We start from the raw sequence: 21,984 nt of genomic DNA, 5'->3' as shown, positions 1-21,984 counted from the left end.
CTGAATTAAATAACTACTGGACTGCTCAAGCATTTGTATACATTTCAAGAAAGATGACTAAATAATTTTAAAGACTAAAATACCAATTAATATAGCAAGTTGCAAGACAATTGATAGACTATACAAACTAATAAAAACTAAGCAGCTACAGAGATTGTACTCAAAAAATTCCTAACAAATGAGATAAGAGCAAACTATAGTCGTTGGTACTAGTAAGAAGAAATTTATGAATTAAAACGGTAGTATGAATCTCTCAAATGACTATGGGGGAGAATTAAGGCTGTTTGTAAACTGTACTCTCAACCTTAAAATTTTGTCTACATTTTTTATTTTTTTTTTTTAAATGAAGCAAATTATACTAGTCTCCAAACAAAGGGCACTTATGTTCTTATTTAGGAGAAAGCATTATTTTCCTGACTTTCTGAGGTTTGCAGGAGAGGAGCCAATTTCGTGCAGATGTTAGAAAGCATACAATAAAGGAGCTTCCCCAGAGCATCAACTCTCTGGGAAACCTTCCACAGTTCATGGTTTCCTCCTTCCCTCAATCCTTTGTAACAAGCCTTTAGGAAGGTCACTGAGGAGCTCCAATAATCCCATTCTGTGAATCTCAGAATGTTCTTTAGGGATGCCAATCAATCCCTCCTCTTCCATGCAAGCCCAAGACAGCTTATTTCCCTTTCTAAACTAGAACAGGACAGTCATTCAAGAGCCCATCTGGGGCTGGTATCTTTTTTGGCTGTTTCAGATCTGCCAATCCCAAAGTGACTCCCAGATGGTGAGGATGTTTGTACCCCAACAAGCCTATAAAGTTTCTTCAGTTCCAGACGAGTTTAAGGGGGCAACTGCTCCAATTAAACTCCTAAAAAGCACTGCATGGAGGGGGTTTACAAATATCCTGAAAAGCCTCCATAAATCATTAAGAGGAGTGAAATAATTCCTGGGCCTTCTTTCTCCACTACTCCCTCCTATAGCTGCATACTCATCCTGCCCACTCCGCCGCCCCATCACCACCAAAACCTGCTAAAGTGGACCACTTGCTGGCCATTTAGAGCCATAAAGAGGAAGGGAAGCCCAGCGAGTTTGGAACAGGCAGAAAAATTATAACTAGGTAAATCCCCGGCTAGATGAATACAATTAGTTTAATTGCTTATTTTAAGAGGCCTCTCACAAAGAGCTATAGAGATGAACTTAAAAAAAATTAAAGGAAGACAGTTTTCCAGCAGACCTATCATCTTTTGATATCTTATTTTAAATCTATTGGAGCAAACAAGCCATTCTGATATTACTATTTAAAATCTTAACTTACCAAATTAGTATTTAATTGACCAGTCTGTATACTCATTAAAGTCATTGGTAAAGCTCCCATTGACTTCAGTGAATGCAGAATCAGGCAATCATCTCCACTGAATGAATCTAATAAATTAAATTTTAGACTCCCCCCCCCCTTTAAAAGTGACCAGAAGTTTGAGATATTTTTGCCTCTACAGAACCCCTCTCATTTTTAAGCCCCTCTCATTTTTAATTTTAAGACAAATAGGAATTCACACAGAGTCAAGACATAACCTACCAATTTTGAAGGTTAATTTCTCAGTTCATCAGGGAAAAGAAATGTGTCAAAGCAACTCCTCCTGGCACACCCTCCTCTGGGAGGGCGCAGGATGGCAAGTGATACTGCCATAGTTTCCCCTTGGCCCAGCCATAAAAAGGAACACAGCCCCAACGATTCAGCCCCATTCAGCCTCTCTTGCTCAGGAAGGTCAATAAGCTAGCCCCTCCACTGGTCTCCTAGCCAGTTCTTCCCTATTCCTGGGAAGACCTTTCGATTCTCTGGAGACTTTCTCCCAGGCAGCTCTCACACCTGCCAGCCTATGCTCTCAGTGAATGTCTAATCAGGAACTAGACACCCGCAGCTGGCCTGTGCCAGCCGACTTGGGCTCACGGGACTCAGGCTGTTTCACTGTTGTTGTCGACTTCCAGGCTTAAGCTCCAGCCTGACCTCTGGGACCCTGTGCGGTGGGAGGGTCCCAGAGTTCGAGCTCCAGCCCGAGTCCAGAAGTCTACACAGCAATGCAGCCTGAGCCCAATAAGCCAGAGTCAGCTGACACAGGCCAAAAGGGGTGTCTAGTTGCTGTGTAGACATACTCTCAGTCAGCCTTGACTCACTAGGTCTCCCCTCCCCTCTAGGGCCCATTTGCCCTCTTTAAGTCTAATCAGGAGGCAGCTAAAAAAAGGCACTGGCCTCTTCCCTCTTAAAGGGCCAGTGCAACCCTGTGACAATGGAATTCCTCTTTTTTGGAGGGAGGAGAGCGCTTATAAGAAAAGGTCAGTTGGAATGAATAAACTGATCACTGCCAATTCATAATTCAACACCTAGTATAAAAAGAATTGTCTATTGTGACAGGGTCAGGCCAGATGGCTACAGGAGAGTGATAGAAGGCAGATATATTAGCCCCAGGTTAAGTAGGTCCCTTTTCCCTGGGTAAGGTAACAGGGACGGTTCCAGAACAATCAGGAACTTTCTGGAAACAATTAAGACAGACAGGCTGATTAGAACACCTGCAGCCAATCAAGCAGCTGCCAGAATCAATTAAGACAGGCAGGCTAATCAGGGCACCTGGGTTTAAAAAGGAGCTCACTTCAGTTTGTGGTGTGCGTGCAAGGAGCTGGGAGCAAGAGGCGCAAGGAGCTGAGTGTGAGAGGGCGTGCTGCTGGAAATCTGAGGAGTACAAACACTATCTGGCATCAGGAGGAAGGTCCTGTGGTGAAGATAAAAAAGGTGTTGGGAGGAGGCCATGGGGAAGTAGCCCAGGGAGTTGTAGCTGTCACACAGCTATTACAGGAGCCACTGTAGACAGCTGCAATCCACAGGGCCTTGGGCTGGAACCCGGAGTAGAGGGCGGGCCTGGGTTCCCTCCATACCCTCAACTCCATACTTGATACCGGAGGAGTTGACCTGGACTGCGGGTTCCACCAGAGGGGAAGGTCTCTGGCCTGTTTCCCAATCCACTAGGTGGATCAGCAGAGACTGCAGGGATTATTGTTCTTCCTTTTCCCCCATGCTGACCAGTGATGAGGCTAACTGAGTGAGCGGCAGATTTGAGCCACGAAAGTGGCCAAACTGAGGGCTGCCGTGAAACTCTGAGGTGAGCAAATCCGCCAATCATTGCAGGACCCACCAAGGTAGAGGAGGAACTTTGTCACGCTATCTTAAGTCCATCCAAGAACTATTGTGCATGCCATTCTACTGTGAAAACTGATTGCATCAGACAGCACCTTCAAACTCACATTTAGTCCCTGTGTTTGTTCAAAGTCATATCTTCTTACTGTAGTGTCAAAAACAAACATTTAGTACTTTTTCCTTATTAGTATTACAGCATCAATACAGTCAAAAGAGGGAAGCATAGTCACTTCTGAAAATTTTGCCCAAGTGACTCATGAGCCTAAGTGCCATTTTCAAAAATCACAGGTTCCTAAGTGCCTAAGCTAGGTCTACACTTGGAAGGCTTTGATGATATAGCTATACTGCCAATGTGCTCAAAGCATGGGTGCAGCTACGCTATTGCCGGTATAATTGCACCCACACAAGGAGATTTTGCTGGCACAACTATTTCTGTCACAAATTACATGTCATCCCCTGCACACACACACAGACCTAGGTATGCTGGCAAAAATCTGTAGTGCAGATCTGGTCTAAGTCTCATTAAAAATCCATGGGAATTAGGTGCCCAGCTGCATAGGCCATTTCTGAAAGTGGGACTTACAAATATTATAAAATATTTATCCTATATTCCCTTTGTGTGCATTGGTAGAATCGTAAGCAAGTTCAAACTGAAGTGCCAAAAAACAAACAAACAAAAAAACCTACCAACCACGCAGCAATTACATTTGTGACATGTCAGTTGCACTGTAGGGACTGACTTTCACTCTCTTACCTGATTTGAAGTAACTGTGTTATTTAGTGACAGGCAAAGGGAATCCAATTTATATTTCAATTCCTAAGGGTCATCCACTCGCAGTACCTGGTAAAATTAAAAGTAGAAATGTATTTGAGGGTCTTCCTGAAGTTGGCCTTTGATTTCTGAATATTTTAAAATAGCTGAACTATATACTTGAGTACTAATTTTAAGGATTGAATGCTGTTACATGTAGACAAAATCAATACTTAATACAGCACTATACAGAAAGGAAAAAACATATATACCAGTCTCTGACTGCAGAAGTTTGGTGGCTCACTTCACTTCTGACCAACTCCCCAAAATTCATCCCTTTATATAGCAGTAGGTCAAACAAAATCCTCTCATGCTTTGAATTTTATTTTGAATCAATAAGCCAAACAACATTTGTAACTAATTTAGCACTACCAGGACCATCAGTGGCCACAATTAACTCTTAATGAATGGACATTAATCAATGCATTACTCAGTGGTTTGCTATTATACTGATTCTAGAACACATCTGTTATAACAAACGTTCCCTCTCCATGTTGTTAATTACTAGTAACTTATTAATAACAGTGTGCATTTATAAGCATCCCTTATTACACAATCCTGTCCATTACAACACACATCTATTAGTTGCTAGGGGTCCGTTCCTGGACATCTGAACTAAATTAGCAAGGTGAGGGGAAAAAACAGATTAGATCATTAAGTACAGTCCAACTTGATTACAGACATCCATTTATCTAAAATCACATACAAGATTCTGGGATTTTGGGCCAAGGAATCAAGAGAGTTTAATATACAAAAGAATCATAAGATTAATATTTACTAACAAAGCAAACATCTGATGTCTGTTCCATAATTTTTAGAGGCACATTAGTCTCTCCTCCTTCTAGTTCTTTCTGTCCTACTTTGTTTCCAAGCAGCCACAAAAACTGAAAGTAACTACATTCACTCCCTACTACTTTCACAGCCCATCAACACATTATTAAACTGTCATAGGCACAATATAAAAGACTTAAAAAGGAAAAGAGGAGGTTACTTACCTGTAACTGAAGGTTCTTCAAGATGTCTGGCCCATATCTGAATTCCACTGAGGGTTATGCATGCACATCATGCATCAGAAGTCAGAGAATTTGAAAGTAGTGTCCACTGGTCCACACACGTGCCCTGGCTCACCTCATGCTTCCATCAGAGGCAATAAAGGGGGAGCGGATAGACCACACCTTTAGTTCCTTCTCCACTGTGAATTGACCAATCTGCAGCAGAGGGAAAGGTGGACAGGAAGTGGAATACAGATAAGAACCACACATCTTGAAGAACCTCCACTTACAGGTAAGAATCCTCTGCTTCTTCTTCGAGTGATGGTCCCTACTGTATTCCACTGAGGGTAATTAACAAGCAGTACCTAAGTTAGAGGAAGGTGCAAGATTGAGGATGAAGTGGTCATGTGGAGAACTGCCATGATGAAGGAAGCACTGACTGCAGAGTCCTGCACTAAGGTGCAATGTGCAGCAAAGATGTGCAAAGAACTCTGCCTGGTTACTCTACATATGTCTACAAGAAGCACATCCTGAAGGGAGGCCATGGTTGAAGCCTGAGCTCTTGTGGAGTGAGCCTGCAACTGTCAGGAGAGGTAGGCCTGACAACTGGTAGAAGAGTTTAATGCAAATCAAAATCCATTTCGAGATTCTCTTCGTGGAGATGGTTTGCCCAGAGTATCTCTGCTATTGCAACAAATAGTCTAGACGACTTCCTAATTGGTTTCATTCTCTGCAAGTAGAATGCCAGAGTTTGCTGGATGTCGTGGGACTGGATAGACATTCCTCTGTAGTTGCATGCAGTTTCTGGAAGAAAATAGTAAGAGAATGGCTTTCCTGCTGCTCAATAGGATGTTTCACACTTTTGATGAACACGCCTGTTCTAGAGAAGATGCCCATCCACATACCACACTCTGAGGTAAAGCATCTGAGGATTGGGATATCTGATTCTGCCATTGTGCTGTGTCAGTAGCTCAGGGAAAATGGGGATGGGAACTGGGGGACGAGTGGACATGAGGAGGAGGTTGGGAAACAGGAAATGTCTGGGCCAGCAGAGGGTGATAAGGATGACTGTCGTCTGTCCCATCTGATCTTGTGGAGTACTCATGGCAGAAGGCGAAGAGGAGGGAAAACATAGTTGATCTGTCTAACCAGCAGAGTATGAGAGCATCATTCTAAGAATGGCAATCAATACCCCCGCAGAGCAGTATGTGCTGCATCTGTTGCTGATGGGGAGGCGAAGAGGTCCATGGCCGGAGTTCCCCATTGGTCGAAGATGTCGCGAACCACGGTGTTCAGAGTTCCCACTCATGGTTGATCACAAACCATTTGCTGAGTGAGTCTGATCACATTCTGATTGTCCAGAAGACAAGCTGCAGAGAACAGGATCCAGTAGGCAATGCATCATTTCCAGAGGTTGACTGCCTCTATACACAGAGTGATGGATTTTGTGCCCCCATTTGTGGATGTAATGAAACAGTAGTGGTGTTGTCCAACATACTAAGAACATGATGGGACTGGATGGATGAGAGATATGCTTGGTATGCCCTCCTTACCACCTGGAGTTCCAGGATGTTGATATGCCTCCTTGATTCCTAAGGAATCCATATGTCCAGCGTCATGTGGTCTCCCATGTGTGCTCCCCATACTATGTGGGATGTGTCAGTGATGACTGTCCTGTCCAGGGAGGAGAGGAGAAAGGGGACTCCCAGGCAAATCCGCCGGGGATCCATCCACCACTGCACGAAAGAGAGTACCGTGGGGGCAACTGTCAGCATAAGGTCCACGGTGTGCTACATAGGTGAGTAAACTCTCAGGAGCCATATCTGAAGGCAGAGGCGTATGTGCATGAGGCCAGGTTGCCAAGGAGGCATAAGGCAAGTCCTGGCTGGGGCAGAAGAACTGTTGACTACTTGGGCTATGATTTCCTGCAGAGTCTGGAACTCGTCCCTTGGAAGGTAAGTTTGTGTTGATGAATCCCTCTATAAAGTCTTGGGATTGTGTGGGGATTCATTGTTGATTTTTCTATGTTGATGCAGACTCTGAGGGAAGAAAGGAGTCCGAGCAACATGGAGGTTGAAAGCTGATCTTCCTCCCTGGATCACGCCGCTAGGAGCTAGTCATCTAGACAGGGGAATACAAGCACCACATAATGCCTGAGGTAGGGTACCACAATGGAGAAAATCCTTGGTGAAGATCCTGGGAGCAGCAGTGAGTCCAAATGGCAAGACCTTGTATTGAAAATGTGGTGGACCAACTATGAACCTCAGGAACAATCTGTGGATAAGATGAATGCCTGCGTGAAAATAAGCATCTGGCATAGTGAGAGCCATAAACAACAAGACAGTCTAATGATGGAGTGATTATTGCTAATGTGACCATAGGAAACCTGAGTTTGCGGATGAAGTGATTGAGATGGTGGGAGGTCCAAAATTGGTCTCCATGGTCTTTTTTGGGGGGAATCAGGAAATAAGTTGAATAGAAACCAGTCCCTTGATATTCTGGAGAAACCTGCTCTATTGCCCCTCTTTGTAGTAGGGAGTCCACCACTAAAGTGAGGATGCTGTTGTGAGAGTGGGCCCTGCGCCTCTAGTCAGAGAATTTTGACAGAAGTACCTGGCTGGGCTGCACATGCACTCTCCCCATCTCACAACTAGTGCTGTGCAGCTGCGCCCCTTTTCCTCCCTCCCTCAGTCCCTTCTCTACTGCATAGGATTTCAGTGAGAACTCCCAAGTAAAGGGGAGGAGAGTGGGTAGTGAAGCACCCACAGGAGGACACACCTTGAAGAACATCAGTTACTGCAAAAAGTGAGTAACCCCCTCTTCTTTCTTCAAGTGTTGTCCCTGTGGGTACTCCACTTTAGGTGACAGTAGAGCAGCACCCCTCAGAGGGATGGAGGAGCTTCGGAGTTAGGTCTGAATGGATAAGATTGTCTCTCTCAGCCGAGTGCCAGATGGTGAATCCTGGTCAATGACAGTGTTGTATGAATGTGTGAGATGATGTCCAAGTGGCTGCTTTACATATGTCAGCAATAGGCACGTCATTCAAGAAGGCTATCAATGTTTCAGCTGATCTTGTGGAGTGTGTTCTGACTCATGATGGGAGTTGTAGCTCATGTTGACAGAAGCAAAGCTGGATACAACTTGAAATCCTTTTGGAAAGTCTCTGCTTAGATATAGGTTTGCCTTTAACCCCCTCCGTAGTGGAGAGAAACAATTTAGGAGTTTTTCTGAATGGTTTGATCTGTTTGAGATAAACGGTTAGTGTCCTTCTGATGTCCAGGGTCTGGAATGCCGCCTCGTCTGTTCCTGTGAGGTTTAGGGAAGAATGTGGGACAATGAATGGGTTGGTTGAGGTAGAAAGAAGAAGAACTTTAGGTAAATATGTAGGATGCGGTCTTAGGGTGACTTTATTCTTGAGAAAGATCATATATGGTGGGTACACCGTAAGGGCCCCAAGATGTCCTACACGCCTTGCGGACACGATGGCAATGAGAGAGGCTACTTTCATGGAAAGGTATAGTAGTGAGCATGAAGCCAAAGGTTCAAATGGGACGCTTGTGAGAGATCGAAACACTAAAGTGAGGTCCCATGGAGGAGTTGGGGCTCTGGGTTGTAGGTAGAGATTACGTACACCCTGTAGAAATCTTTGGTAATTGGATGACCAAACACTGAAACCTCATCCACCTTATGGTGGAAGGTTGTGACTGCTGCCAGGTGTACTTGGAGTGAACTCACTGAGAGACCAGATTTCTTAAGATGAAGTATGTAGTCCAGGACTAATGGCAGGGTAGACGTGGAGGCTTAGATTTGTTTGTTTAGGTACCATGTTTGAAATCTCTTCCATTTGTGGAGGTATGTTGAGCGTGTAGTTGACTGTCTACTGTTTAACAAAATGTCTGATTTCCTCACAGCAGATCACCTCCTTGCCTTGGAACCACTGAGGAGATAAGCTCTCAAGTGGAGTATCTCCAGGTTCAGGTGCAAGGTCTGACCTATATCCTGTGAAAGGAGATTTGGAAGAAGTGGGAGGACATGTGGAGGGCATGCCGACATCCATTGTAGGTATGAATACCAGGTTTGCTTGGCCATGCAGCGGCTATCAGGATGACTTTGGCTTAGCTGGTCCTTGTATGACCACAGACAGCAACAGGGTAGAAAGGAAGGTATACAGGAGACGTGTGTTCCATAGGATGAAAAAGGCATCACCTCTGGATCTTGGTCCCAGGATCCTATTAAAGTTGCAAAGTGAAGAACTCAAACATTAGGAAATGTCAAAATTACCTGTGCACCCTTGGCAGCTGTGTTTCCCCTCCATGTCCAGGCCGCCCACCCTGGTTCCCAGTCCCAGTCTTCTCATACTGGAAGTCTCAGTTTCCTTCACCTCCCAGCTCATAGTTTGCCTTGCTGGCTCCCAGACCTAGTCTTTTTACTCAGTCTATCCCAGTCTCCACCCCCTACCAGCCTCCAGCTCCAGTCTCCATCCCAGGATTCTTGTCTATTCCTCTGGTCCTCCCCAACATGTCCTACATCTGGCTCTTATCCCCTCTGCATTTGAGTCAGTCTTCTTCTCCACAATGCTGCGGTGCCCGCAGCGGGAAGCATGTGTCATTGAGAACACTGAAGAAACAGGCTCCCTGCTCTCATTTCCAGTGCCTGGCCCTACCTCAGCCTAGAGCAACCATTACAGGGAAAGACTGTCTTCACTCCTGTAGCCTTAGGCTGAAGCATGCTCACTCACTCTGGAGACAGCACATGTAGTCTGGTCACATGTAGAAGCTGCGAGAGGAAGAAGCATGTTCAGCTGCTCTGTCAAATCTATAGCCTGGTCAGCATTAGGAGCATTAGGAGCCTGTTCAGCATTAGGAGCTGTGAGGAGATGGTGCATACTCAGTATGGGCAGAATCTTCAGAGATTTTAGCTGTTAAGCTCTAACGAGTTTCCACTGAGCATGTGTAAACAACAATTTTTTAACGGCTTATAACTTGACCAAATTTGAGTGCATTTTCACGGGAACAACAAAAGATGTATCACTAACACAAAGCCACCTCCCTGCCAAGTTTCAAGTCCCTGCTCCAAGTCAGGGGAGCACTAAAGCTTTCCTAAGAAAAGGTAATCAGGGATTTTTTCAACAGTGAAAAACAAGCTCCATTCTCTCTAGCTCCACTCTCAGAAACAGTTGAACTGTTTTGGTTGAAGTCTTCCAAAAATATTCAGACTGGGAAACCTTAGTAACAGGCAGTGCTACCTGCTCCATCTAGAATGAAAATTCCCATAACCTTTATGAGGTAGTTTGATATCTTCATTTTACAAAAGGGGAATCTGAGACAGAGTGGCTTGCCCATAACAACCAAGGGCAAGTCCCCTGGCACCCAGAGTTGTGGTTTAGATCTCGAGAACATTTAGTTCAAGTCTAGCAGAAATAAGGCCTGAAGTTGGTAAACTGCAAGAGCGCTAGCCTGAACTGGATCATACAGTAAGAATATTCAATAGGATGCTTTTCGCAATTATAGAAGGAAGGATAGTCTTGTGGTTGAGGCTCAGGACAGGGAACCAAGAGATCTGGATTTGCTCCCAATTCTGAGCAAGACACTTACAACTGTGGGGGAAATTACTGTTGACCTAACCCCTTCCCATTCTGCGGCACAATCTATGCACTATATGCAACATATGCAAGAGCTGTAACGCAAGAAGCCTACAGGCCTGTATACTGTAAGACTTGGCTTAAACTAAAAGCATTTACGTATGCTGGGCTGTGGCACTTGACCCAGATAATGGACTAGGCCAATCTCTAACTAGAAAAGAGCCAAAGGGCCTCCAGAAGAGTCCCTAGCTGTCCATTATATGCACCCTCCACCCTGCAAAAGTCCCTAGTCAAAACGCTGCCACAGCAAACCACAGAACTTGATAATAACAAGGTGCGTCAGCACAGTGCTAATTGTGAAACGGTCTTTCCATTATCTCCTCATAAGGCTTTATTAATAATGCTTGAGTGGTGAAAAATAACTAATAAGGAAATGTATCATTTGGCTTGGATTTGGACCTATATAAGACTGATATTATAGGGGCAGAGTAGAGAGAGACCAGGGTGGCACCTGCGTGTGACCATCTCTGTCTCCCTCTCCCTGCATGCTTGTATTCAATAAAAGGCCTCAGATTGTTTGAGCCAAACAGATGGTGTGACTCGTTTCCCACAACACACTCTACCCTATAAAGTGGAAATACTGTTTAAGTTCCTGGAGTAGTAAGAGGCTGAAGTCAGTGTTTGTAAAGCCATTTTGTGATCCTTTATTAACTTTCTGTACCTTTTTAGCATCTGCTAGGTTCAAGGACAGTCACTTGCAGACACTTATTTAGGCAAGTATTACAGACCTACATATACAGAGAGATGCAAAAGGACAGTGATAATCAAAGGAATACAAAAGCCAAAATAAGACTCTGCAGAAAGAGTAAAAACAAAAAAAACCCCAAACCCTGAATGTATATGAGGAAACCTAAATGCCAGATTTGAACAAGCACGTTTTACATACATGAACCTTATTCTTCCTCCAAATTAGGTTATGTTTTGTGAGTTAGAAAATAAATTTCACACTTACTGAAACCATGACAAACAAACTCGTTGATCAAATTCATTATTAAGTTTGTGTAACAATGAAAACCACTTACTCTGATGGTATTTCGGACAGGAGGCTTCCCCTCTTCATACAATCTGCAATATAACAAATTAATATATTAGACACTAGAAGCCAACAGAAGTTGAGAATAGCAGCCCCTAGTCAAAAGGAATTTTAACTTTATTACCTGTGCTTACCTCAAGCTAATTTGAGAGCTTCTGTTTATGGTTTGTTTTTGTTTTTTTAATAAATGCAACATTTAGACCAGTGGAGTTTTATTTGTCCATCCCCTTCCATAGTTTACTACTTCATGCATATAGACAGGCAGTATTCTCTAAATTGCAGTTAAGTTATCAGGCTGTGGCTCTTCAAGATACTGTCAAAAAAACCAGACCATATAGCTTAACTGGGCTTTGATTTATTTAGTTTAATAGTGCTTTAGAGAATATGGTTATCTTCTTGGAAAATTACCACTTTATTTCATCACCATCATTGGTACTTATTAACCCCATTTTGTATTTGCCTTTTCTCCTTTAAAACATCTAAACCTAAAAGCTTCTCTCTTTTGAGAGCGAGTGGGGAAGGAAAGGGAATTTTGTCCCCTTATACATGTCACCCTTGGCCTACATAGAGTTCTGCTTCTTCAGGTAGCAGACTGATTTGTTAGAGAGCTCAAGGAACTTATCTTCCTCCATAAGGCCTATGGTTAGCCACCTGCAAGTGCAGATCTAATACTGAATTAATACATTTGGAAGTTTCTACATCTCCTGGGTGTCTTGTTTTTAGAGTTTCTCATCAGAAACTTCAGGCACTCTATCCAAGGGCTTTATATTAACAGAGCGTCATCCATATGTCATGTGGCTCATATAGATCACAGCATGGTGCTACAACAACTAACTGCCTTGAGATCAAACCAGGAAAAGGTCTTGAACCTGTAAATTCAAGTAAAAAAACCTCCAAATCATTTCTCCAGAATCATCCTTATTGGCCTGACCACACTATAAAAGTTAAGGGAAGGTCATTAATGATGCATAACTCCTAAGATTTATTTCCCATACTTCAGGGAAAGGGAAGAAGAGAGACTGGTTCATGATGAAAATACAGTCTAGTGTCTATATTTACCAAGCAGTTGTATTTTTTAATTGTTGCAACTTTTTGGGGAGAAGAGTCAAAAGTAGAAGACAGTGATCAGAATGGGAAAGTGTGTATCTGCAACATGTAAAACTGTCACATTTCTCTCATCTACAATCAGAATTGTTGTAAACATGTAGGATATAAATATAGCTTTGGGAGCGAGTGATTTTTGGAACACAGTGAAGCTGCGAACCTTTCCCTGGAATGGTCAAAGTTTTAACGCTTTCCATATCGAGTTATCTAAATCAAACCCTCTTACATTCCTTTTGTCAAACCATTTCCAAATTTTAGGAGCTTTACTAGTGGTTTCCCTTCAATTTGCTACTCACTGAAAACGAACAGTTTTTTCAAGCAAAAGGAAACTGACTTCCTATTTTGGCAGAGCCCAGCCACAACTGATTTTTCAAGCTACCAGCAGCCTTATCTTTGCCTCAAATATCAAAATGTTCATAATTCTTTAGATTGGGAGTAATAAAATACTATTATTGGAATTTTTAGCATTTTTTGTCCTTTCCACTACAATTACAATGATTTCAGTAATCTTCACTCTAATATACTCTGTACTCTAGGGGTGGATCCAGCCTGCAAGCCATTTTAAGCCAGGCCACGAGCCACAAACTAAACTAACTAAACTCAATTTAAGAAAAGGTATTTACAAAGGAAATTTACTATTAACATTAAACTAAAAAAAAAAAAAAAAAGAGCACTGCAACTATCAAACCAAACAAGTAAGTCTCAATATTGGATTGGAGGTTAAATCAAATCAAATTAATACAAAAATTAGTTAATCACTCCAAGGATTAAGGATTCCAAGAAGATGTCTACCTATTTGCTTATAAATCCCAACTAAAGATTTACCAGGCTCAATTAAATCTACAATTTGAATGGTTAAACATCTTAATATGAAATCAAATTACCTAATGTCTGAATCACTCTCTCAGAGCCAATTATAAAGCTTCCTTAAGACATCAGTTCTTATGTGGTAGCTAACCCTTTCTACTCCCCATATTTCCCCTAGAGATATTGATCAGAACACTTTTGATAAACAGAAGTTTGACAACTCTTATTTATCATAAATTACAGATGACAATCTGAATTTCTCAAGACTTTAAAACATAAAACACAGAACACACTTTAATGAATAATTTTGTGAGAAAGTATTTGAAGCTGTTTAACCCTGCAAAACATTTGAGGCCTTCGCCAGGTGGACTTTGTGGGTGTTATCATGCACATAGCCACACTTTCACATCCTACCCTAAAAAAACCCACCACAAAAGAAGACTTGGACATCTGCAATTTAAAAAAAAAAAAAAAAAAAAAAAAAAAAAGGAAAAAAGACAAAAGGAGGTTTGCCAACTCTTCATTCAGCTCTGAGTCTTCTGGTCTCTCAGAGTAAGAGCTAGAACTGCAGACAAGGATCCAGATGGTGATGTTCTCCTGGCACAGTGCTTCTTGCTAGCAGTTCTTTGGGTGCAGAGAAAGAATTTGGTTAAAAGCCTGCAGTGGCTTCTTTGTTGACATCATAACTTCTCCCCAAGCTCTTAGGATTTCTGAAATGTTAGTCTTCCTTCAGATGGCTTGTTGACCTGTAAAGTCAGGTTTCTCAAACTCACCCTTGATTCTTAATAGTTTGTGAACTTTGCTTCCTCCACCTTGCATTGCCTTTCTCTTTAGACAAATTAGGTGTGAAACATACTGTGCAACTTGGTCCAATCAAAATTAGGTTATCCTTAGCAAGAGTTGTGTCTGAGTTAATGACTACTTGATTTTTGAACAACAGGCTCAACAAATTATTTAACCAAAGATTATCAATCAGAGATTAGTACAGCACTATACAGAATACAGCAAGAAGAGATGCATTATCACCCTTGATGTGATAAAGAGCTGGCTCTGTGTCTCTTCATCTCTGCAACTGGTGGGAAGCACAGTTTCATTCCCGAAGTTCCAAAAACACTGTCATTTTATCGGGTTTTTAAAACAAAAACCCTATATAATTCTTTGCCAAAATAAACATATGTTCTGATTTCATTTCTTATACATTCTCAGTTTACCTGATTTATGTGTGAAGGCATAATTATTTACAGCTGAGAGGACTAACAATTCACCAAGATAATATCTTTCAGTGTGTCTTTCTTCCCTCATAATCATAATCATTCCCTAATAGGAAGCATCTGTTTAACAATCATCCGTCATCAGTTTCCCAGGTTTATATATGCTTATGTAAGGATTATATAAATTTATTTATTTTAAGGGAATGGTTTCTAAGACTATCTGGAGTTTTACAGACATGGAGATGCCAAGGATTCTTAGATACAGCCTAATACATACAATTCCTGAGTAGGGTTATTTACAGGTCAAGAGCTAGTATTCTGGGCTTTAGCATTCAAACACACTCTCTGCTAATATAAAAGATTCTAAAGAATAATTTATTTATATGTTAATGAAATATGCAGAAAGGAAAGGACTAAAAGGGTTAATATTTACTAAACAGGTAGGTATTAACACAAGCATCAATTTGTAAGAGCCCCACTTAAATCAGTGATGCAAAAAAATTTGGTGTTATTTGTACCTCAAAGACTATAGGTTTGTGACCGCCGAAAAACATTAACAAAAAGCAATATGTGACCACTTTTAAGGAAGCTAGCATGGTCTCATCTGAATGAAAAGTCATAAGATAACATTGTATCACCAGTTTAAGGACACAAAAAAATATATAAAACGGTATAAAAATTGCTGATTGGGAAAAACTAGCAACAAAATATACTCTCCATTCATCAGGAAAATTCAAAAGTTCAAACTTATGATCAGTTCCATCATCTACAGTTTCTCCTCCACTAATTTAGAACCAGACAATTGATCCTATCAGCAAGGCATTTATGCAGTAAGCTTCTTATGCTGCGTTATAGATCAAACAGCTTATCTTTTGAAATCAACATCTTGATAGAAAAAAATCCTTTTAAGCTTAGAATGAAACTCATTTGAAACACAGAAGACTTAAATTAAATATTTTAGCTGAGGTTTGTATATCCACACATGCTATTCTCCTCAAAACATTTCAGAATTAGGGACCAAGAACATTTCAGTGTTTTGTGACACACAAATCTGCTACTATCTTACATCTGGCTCCGTCAAACACACTAGATGCTAAATCTCACACCACACTCTGCGCAGTCCAACCCCAAAAACTTGAGATCCTCAAAACACTTGTTTTGATGAGATGCCTGATGTTGGCATTGCTATCCCATCTGCATTGGATCCAGCTAGCTCACAAAAGCTTATGCTCAAATAAATTGGTTAGTCTCTAAGGTGCCACAAGTACTCCTTTTCTTTTTGCGAATACAGACTAACACGGCTGTTACTCTGAAAGCTACACCCTTGTTCTCCAACTGCCTCTCCTGCTTCCTGGATGCCTGGACTCAGACTACTTCAAATTGCTGGGTTCTCAGCACAGCAGAACTGGGTCACACCATCCAATTCCCAGACAGCTGCCGTGGCACCAGGTGAAGTCCTGGCAACAACTCCCCGATGCTGGAGGGCACCCAGTGGTGCCAAGTCTTGCCCCTCTGGGGACGCCGGTACCAGTAGTGTAAGAAGGTCCCTGGCTGCTGCGAATTCTTCAGGAGTCGACAGTACTATGAACTGTGCAGTATGCTGTCTGCCCTGAGGGAGCTGCTCCTGTGCCAGTGGAGCTTGCGGCAGCACTGGAGTTGCGGCGACCCGAGTTGCAGTTCCGGGGGAGAAGAGCAGGTCTCACTCTCACGGTCTTTTTGCCTTTGGCACCGGGGACTGACTCTTCTCTTGGTGCTTACGGTGCTTCTTCTTAGGCACCGGGGAAGACAATCGGTGCTGTGAATCCAGAGATTGGGAGAGCTGCTCGGTGTGGAGTTCAAGCGTGGCTCCAAGGCAGGTCTTAAGGCTGCCTCCATGAGGAGGACCTTCAGTCTTGCTGCTCAGTCCTTTTCAGTTTGCGGTCTGAAGTCCCTGCAGATTTGCAGCGGTCCTTCCTATGAGATTCCCCCAAGCACTTGAAACAGCTCGAGTGCGGGTCTGTGATAAATATAAAGGGAAGGGTAAACACCTTTAAATCCCTCCTGGACAGAGGAAAAACCCTTTCACATGTAAAGGGTTAAGAAGCTAGGATAACCTCGCTGGCACCTGACCAAAATGACCAATGAGGAGACAAGATACTTTCAAAGCTGGAGGGGGGGAGAAACAAAGGTTCTCTCGGTCTGTGTGAGGCTTTTGCCAGGAACAGAAAAGGAATGGACTCTTAGAACTTAGTAAGTAATCTAGTTAGATATATGTTAGATTCTGTTTTGTTTAAATGGCTGATAAAATAAGTTGTGCTGAATGGAATGTATATTCTTGTTTTTGTGTCTTTTCGTAACTTAATGTTTTGCCTAAAGGGATTCTCTACATTTTGAATCTGATTACCCTGTAAGGTATTTACCATCCTGATTTTACAGAGGTGATTCTTTTACTTTTTCTTCTATTAAAATTCTTCTTTTAAGAACCCGATTGCTTTTTCATTATTCTTAAGATCCAAGGGTTTGGGTCTGTATTCACCTATGCAAATTGGTGAGGATTTTTATCAAGCCTTCCCCAGGAAAGGGGGTGTAGGGTTTGGGAGGATTTTTGGGGGGGAAAGACGTTTCCAAGCAGGCTCTTTCCCTGTTATATATTTGTTAGACGCTTGGTGGTGGCAGCAATAAAGTCCAGGGGCGAAAGGAAAAATAGTTTGTACCTTGGGGAAGTTTTAACCTAAGCTGGTAAAAATAAGCTTAGGGGGTTTTTCATGCAGGTCCCCACATTTGTACCCTGGAGTTCAGAGTGGGGAAGGAACCTTGACAGGTCACTCAAAGGAACAGACTTACCACAGAAGGCGCAGGGCTTGAAACACGGCGACTAAGGTATGCCCTGGAACTGGGGATGCAAATTACCGCACTAGCTAAGCACGGAAGCGTCCAAAACTATTAAATTTACTCAACTAATTCCTAACAAACTACAATAACCATTTACACTAAGAATTACAATTACACTGAGAAAAAACCACTAGGAGGACTGTCTGAGCAAAGAGGGGTTCCAGCAACCATCACAGGCGGTAAGAAGAAACTGAAGGGGAGTGGGGTCAGCAGGGTCCTTTATATGAGCATTATGAGTGTGTGGCACCAGAGGACACTGGAGCCAACTCGACAGATACCACTGGGAAAAAAATTCTCGAAACTGTGGTCTGGGCGCGCACACACCTACACTGGAATAGACATGTGCAAGCACTCGAACAAGAACAAGTGTTAAAAGCCTACAATGTGTCTTAAATTGTAATCAGTTGTTTGTTCTCTCATCACTGGAAGGCAAAAATAGGTTACCCAGGGTCACCACCTCGGTCCTGTTACCCCCAAAACAGAATTCAGGTACCCCCGGAATAGCTCAGCTATTGTCCCCTCCCGAGTTGACCAAGGGTTCCCTCAAAACAGCCCACCTGTTCACCAGCCAGTTATCCTGAAGTATGGGTCTCCAGGGTGGCCAGCGAGTATCTTGGGTTTGCCAGGGGTTCCCCATTTAGAAGCTCTCCAGAATAACTTGGACCTGTGACCCCCAGTGCGCGCACACACACAGCCCTCCAACAAATGATTGACACAAACAGAGTTCTTTTCAAAAATAAGGCACCCTTTTATTGGTGCAAACAACAATCCAACACAACAATATAAAACACAAATCCCTTATAAGTTAAAGAATACTCCAAATCATGTTGCCTTACAGAAGTGACGCTAAGTGACACGTCCCGCTTCAGACTGCCAGTCTTCCACTGGTTGCTGACAGCAGTTCTTAGATGTTCTTTAGGTCTTACACATTTTTTATTTATATATATATAGTGTTGTATGTGTGGAGGGGGGGTAATAAAGATAATGGGTTCGTGTGTGTTGATTGTAAGAGGCCTTTATATATATGAGGCCTTTTACAATCAACACAAAAACACCCATTCATCTTTATTAACCTCTCCGCACACATATATACACAAAACATTCTACTATAGCTGTGACCATAGCGGTAACTGTAAGTTCGTCTGACAGACTTACTCCAGTGACTATGCTGCATTATCTCTCCCACGCGTGCTCAGAATCTTTGTTCATCTCTCTCCTCAACTATCCCTCTCCCTCAACTGCCAGACTGACCTTTACACCGTTTTTCAATTCTATTTTTAGACACGACAGCATCCTACTTATTTACCTTCTTTTGCTAATTGTCAGTTCTATTTTTAGACTTGCAACCGTTATTTACCTCAGTGTTATGATCTTAAGTCATTGTTTACCACCCTTTTACTGCCAATTCTCTATTTAGCCCAACATGATCTGTAGTTTCCATCTAATGGAGTGACTATTACTTACTGAAAATGGAAGCCAGGGACACAAAACAGAATCTGGGGACTTTCACTGGCATCAGTCCTAGTTTTAGTCAGTTATGCTGATCACCAACTACTGCCTGTAAAGCTTTGCACTGCTAATATTATCCTATCTCAGTACAGCAAAGCCTAAATCCCTCTGTGAGCATTACTTACTTGCCCTGCATGTTCCAAGTTAATAAGTTATAACAAATTTTATCAGTATTATAGCCTGCTGCAGGAGACCCTCATTGAGAGAAAGGTTGGGGTCTGGAAGTCAGAGCCAGAAGGCTGAGCTCCAGCTAAGAAGAGCAGGGAGTGGCAGCTTCACAAAGAACAGACTGCGACAGAAGAATAGCTCTGGGTGTGATGGAAGATTCCAGAGCCGAGTATGAACTTTGTGTGTGGGGTGGACTTTATTTTGGGACCTTGAGGATTGTACTTGATTTTTTTTGTTGTTATTAAACCAGCTCCAGGCAGGGATGGTGGTAGTCATGAGGCTGTCTGGAGTTCTTAAAGGGCCCTGAAGAGGGGAAATAGAGACATGGTGCCCCAGAGCCACCACTGGCCATAAGAGTGCGCTTTGGAGACAGCTGAACTTGTTATAGGCTTAAAAAAAAGTCCCTAACTTCTGTGAATCTTGAATCTTCTAGCTGTCAAACAACTCTATTAATCTATGACCCTTCCCTCTCATATTTCACTAGTACAACTGGGACAACAGACAGTTCTCACTGAGTTAACATTTTTTAGTGGATCCCCATTTCATCATTTCCGAAAACATCTGCAATAACAATTGGCGATTGAAAAGGAACCAGCCCTGCTCATATTTCTGTAGACACCTTTAGCAGTTTGAGTGGCCTCTTTCCTAGACATCTGTTTTCCCATAGACTTGGGCCAGCCATAATGAAGTACAGTCCAATATTCAATATGAAATTCCTAAATATAGGTCATTCACAGATTATAAACCAACACTTTGGCCTTACAATTTATACACACTCTTTGCTAATACCATGAAGATTTTGGGAGAATGAATAATATGGGAATTTAAAATACAAAAAGGAAAAGAGGACTAAAAGGATTAATATTTACTAACAGGTACTAATACCATCAATTGACAAACTAAGGTTCAGCTAAAGTACAAAGAATTATAGATATGAGCATTATGACTTTGGTTCATGCATAAAGCATCATGGGAACCTGGTTCAACTGCTAATAGCAACGATGACTGAACAACCTAGAGGTCATCTTCTGTCTAGCAACTCTTTCCCCCTTTACATTGCTTCTTTTGTTGCTGCTTACAAAGAGAGGACAGGACAAGTGGCAACACTTGTTGCTTCTTCTGATGAGGCTGCATCAAATCTAAACTTTCATTCAAACCTCACCATCACAGGTGCAGTCTTCATAATGCACGGTAAAGCAGGTAGTCCACACTGGACTGTGTTTTCACAGACAGATGACATGAGCCAAGAGTGTCAAGAACAATCACAGATGCCACAGTTCTACACTGGGTCAGATGCATTAATAAGGAGGACTTTTGGCAACATCATTCTCTGCCAGTTACTGGATCATCTGACCAAACAGCAGAAGATAACCTGGATTCCTATGTTCCTGATCCCTCTCTGTCAAGTCATCATTACTGGCGCTAGATACTATTTTTGTCCTTGATAGCAGACACGACTGAAGAGTTAGAAGCTCAGTGGATTAAAATGGCTTGATAATTGACCGGCCATGTGCCCTCTAACAAGTCATTTCACCTCTCTGTGCCTTCGTTTCCTCCTCCATGCATTGTCTGTCTTTTTTATTTAGAATGAAAAGCTCTTTTGGAGGCAGGGATGGTCTCTCACTATGTGTTTATACAGTGCTTCATGCAACTGGGCCATGATTTCAGTTGTGATCTTTAAATGTTACCAGAATACAAAATAAATTTTAAAACCAACAAAATTCTGCTGAGACACAATAGAGTCAGCTGCAACCAACACTGATATTAGCTAGATGTCTTGTGGGTTACTTTCCCTTTCATTCAAAAGTGTTCAAGAAAAAAAAACCTTTTTTAAAAAAAGTAAGATTGTATGTTTTGTATCTACTAAACAAGACAACACAACAGTTGTTGAAATTGCCTGTAACTAACTGTCTGGTGGTGACAGATGTAAAGACACTGGAGCTTCCTGGTAACTGGGATTGGAGAAAGCCACATTATTCTCAAACACTGACATGTCACTTGGCATATTAGTTAAGAATGTCAGGAAGGAACAAGCTCTGTCTGTAGCAGGAGATGGTCCTGACCTTGTGGGGTAACCTAGTAACTGTTTGAGCCACAGTTTAAGTTAGAGAGCAGTGCCAAGGTCGTTATTTCGGTGGGGGTGGGTGGTTCATCACCAGAGCACAAAACACATTGGCCTCATATCCCCATGGATTTCCCTACACAAGGCCAATTTCCAGTTGCCCTGTTAAAGCAGCTTTCAAGGTACAAAGGTGATGAAATGAAGACTGAGAATCTGGTCTTTTCTCTGCCATGCTTGTGTTCTCTCTCACACACACACACACACACACACATATTCTTCTCCCCACCCTCCCCTCCCACCAACCTGGCTTCACTCCACTTCCTGTCATTGATCATAATGTATCTTTTTCTGCATTATTTACAGCTCTTCCCTTTTCTCTCACATTCTCCCTATCAGTAGTGTTCTTTACCTCTTCACCTATATTTCTCCTCCTCCCTTTATCACCAAGCCTCACTCACCTTTTGACAGTATAAAAATGTTGGTTACGTATGTGATTATTTACAATTGTATGCCAACAAAAAGTCCTAGAAAAGATGCAGTTAAACCACCAAAAAGTCTTTTTGCCACTATAGCTTATTTAGTTTGGGTAAATGGTAT

General features: G+C 42.2%; 1 protein-coding gene across 2 annotated transcripts in view; it reads right to left on the bottom strand.

The window, feature by feature from the left end:
* Positions 1 to 21,984, bottom strand: part of RESF1 (retroelement silencing factor 1) — a 54,497-nt gene that overhangs the window by 9,611 nt on the left and 22,902 nt on the right. For both annotated transcript variants that reach the window (XM_074939474.1, XM_074939465.1), the window contains exons 2-3: positions 11,645 to 11,687; positions 3,933 to 4,019 (exon numbers count right to left, since the gene is read on the bottom strand). The gene's annotated coding sequence lies outside the window, so the exon portion shown is untranslated. The remainder of the gene's footprint in view (positions 1 to 3,932; positions 4,020 to 11,644; positions 11,688 to 21,984) is intronic.

Source organism: Natator depressus, chromosome 1 (assembly GCF_965152275.1).
Source record: "Natator depressus isolate rNatDep1 chromosome 1, rNatDep2.hap1, whole genome shotgun sequence".
Lineage (NCBI taxonomy): Eukaryota > Metazoa > Chordata > Testudines > Cheloniidae > Natator > Natator depressus.
Note: the sequence above shows the minus strand (reverse complement) of the source record. Positions and strands in the feature narration are given on the sequence as shown.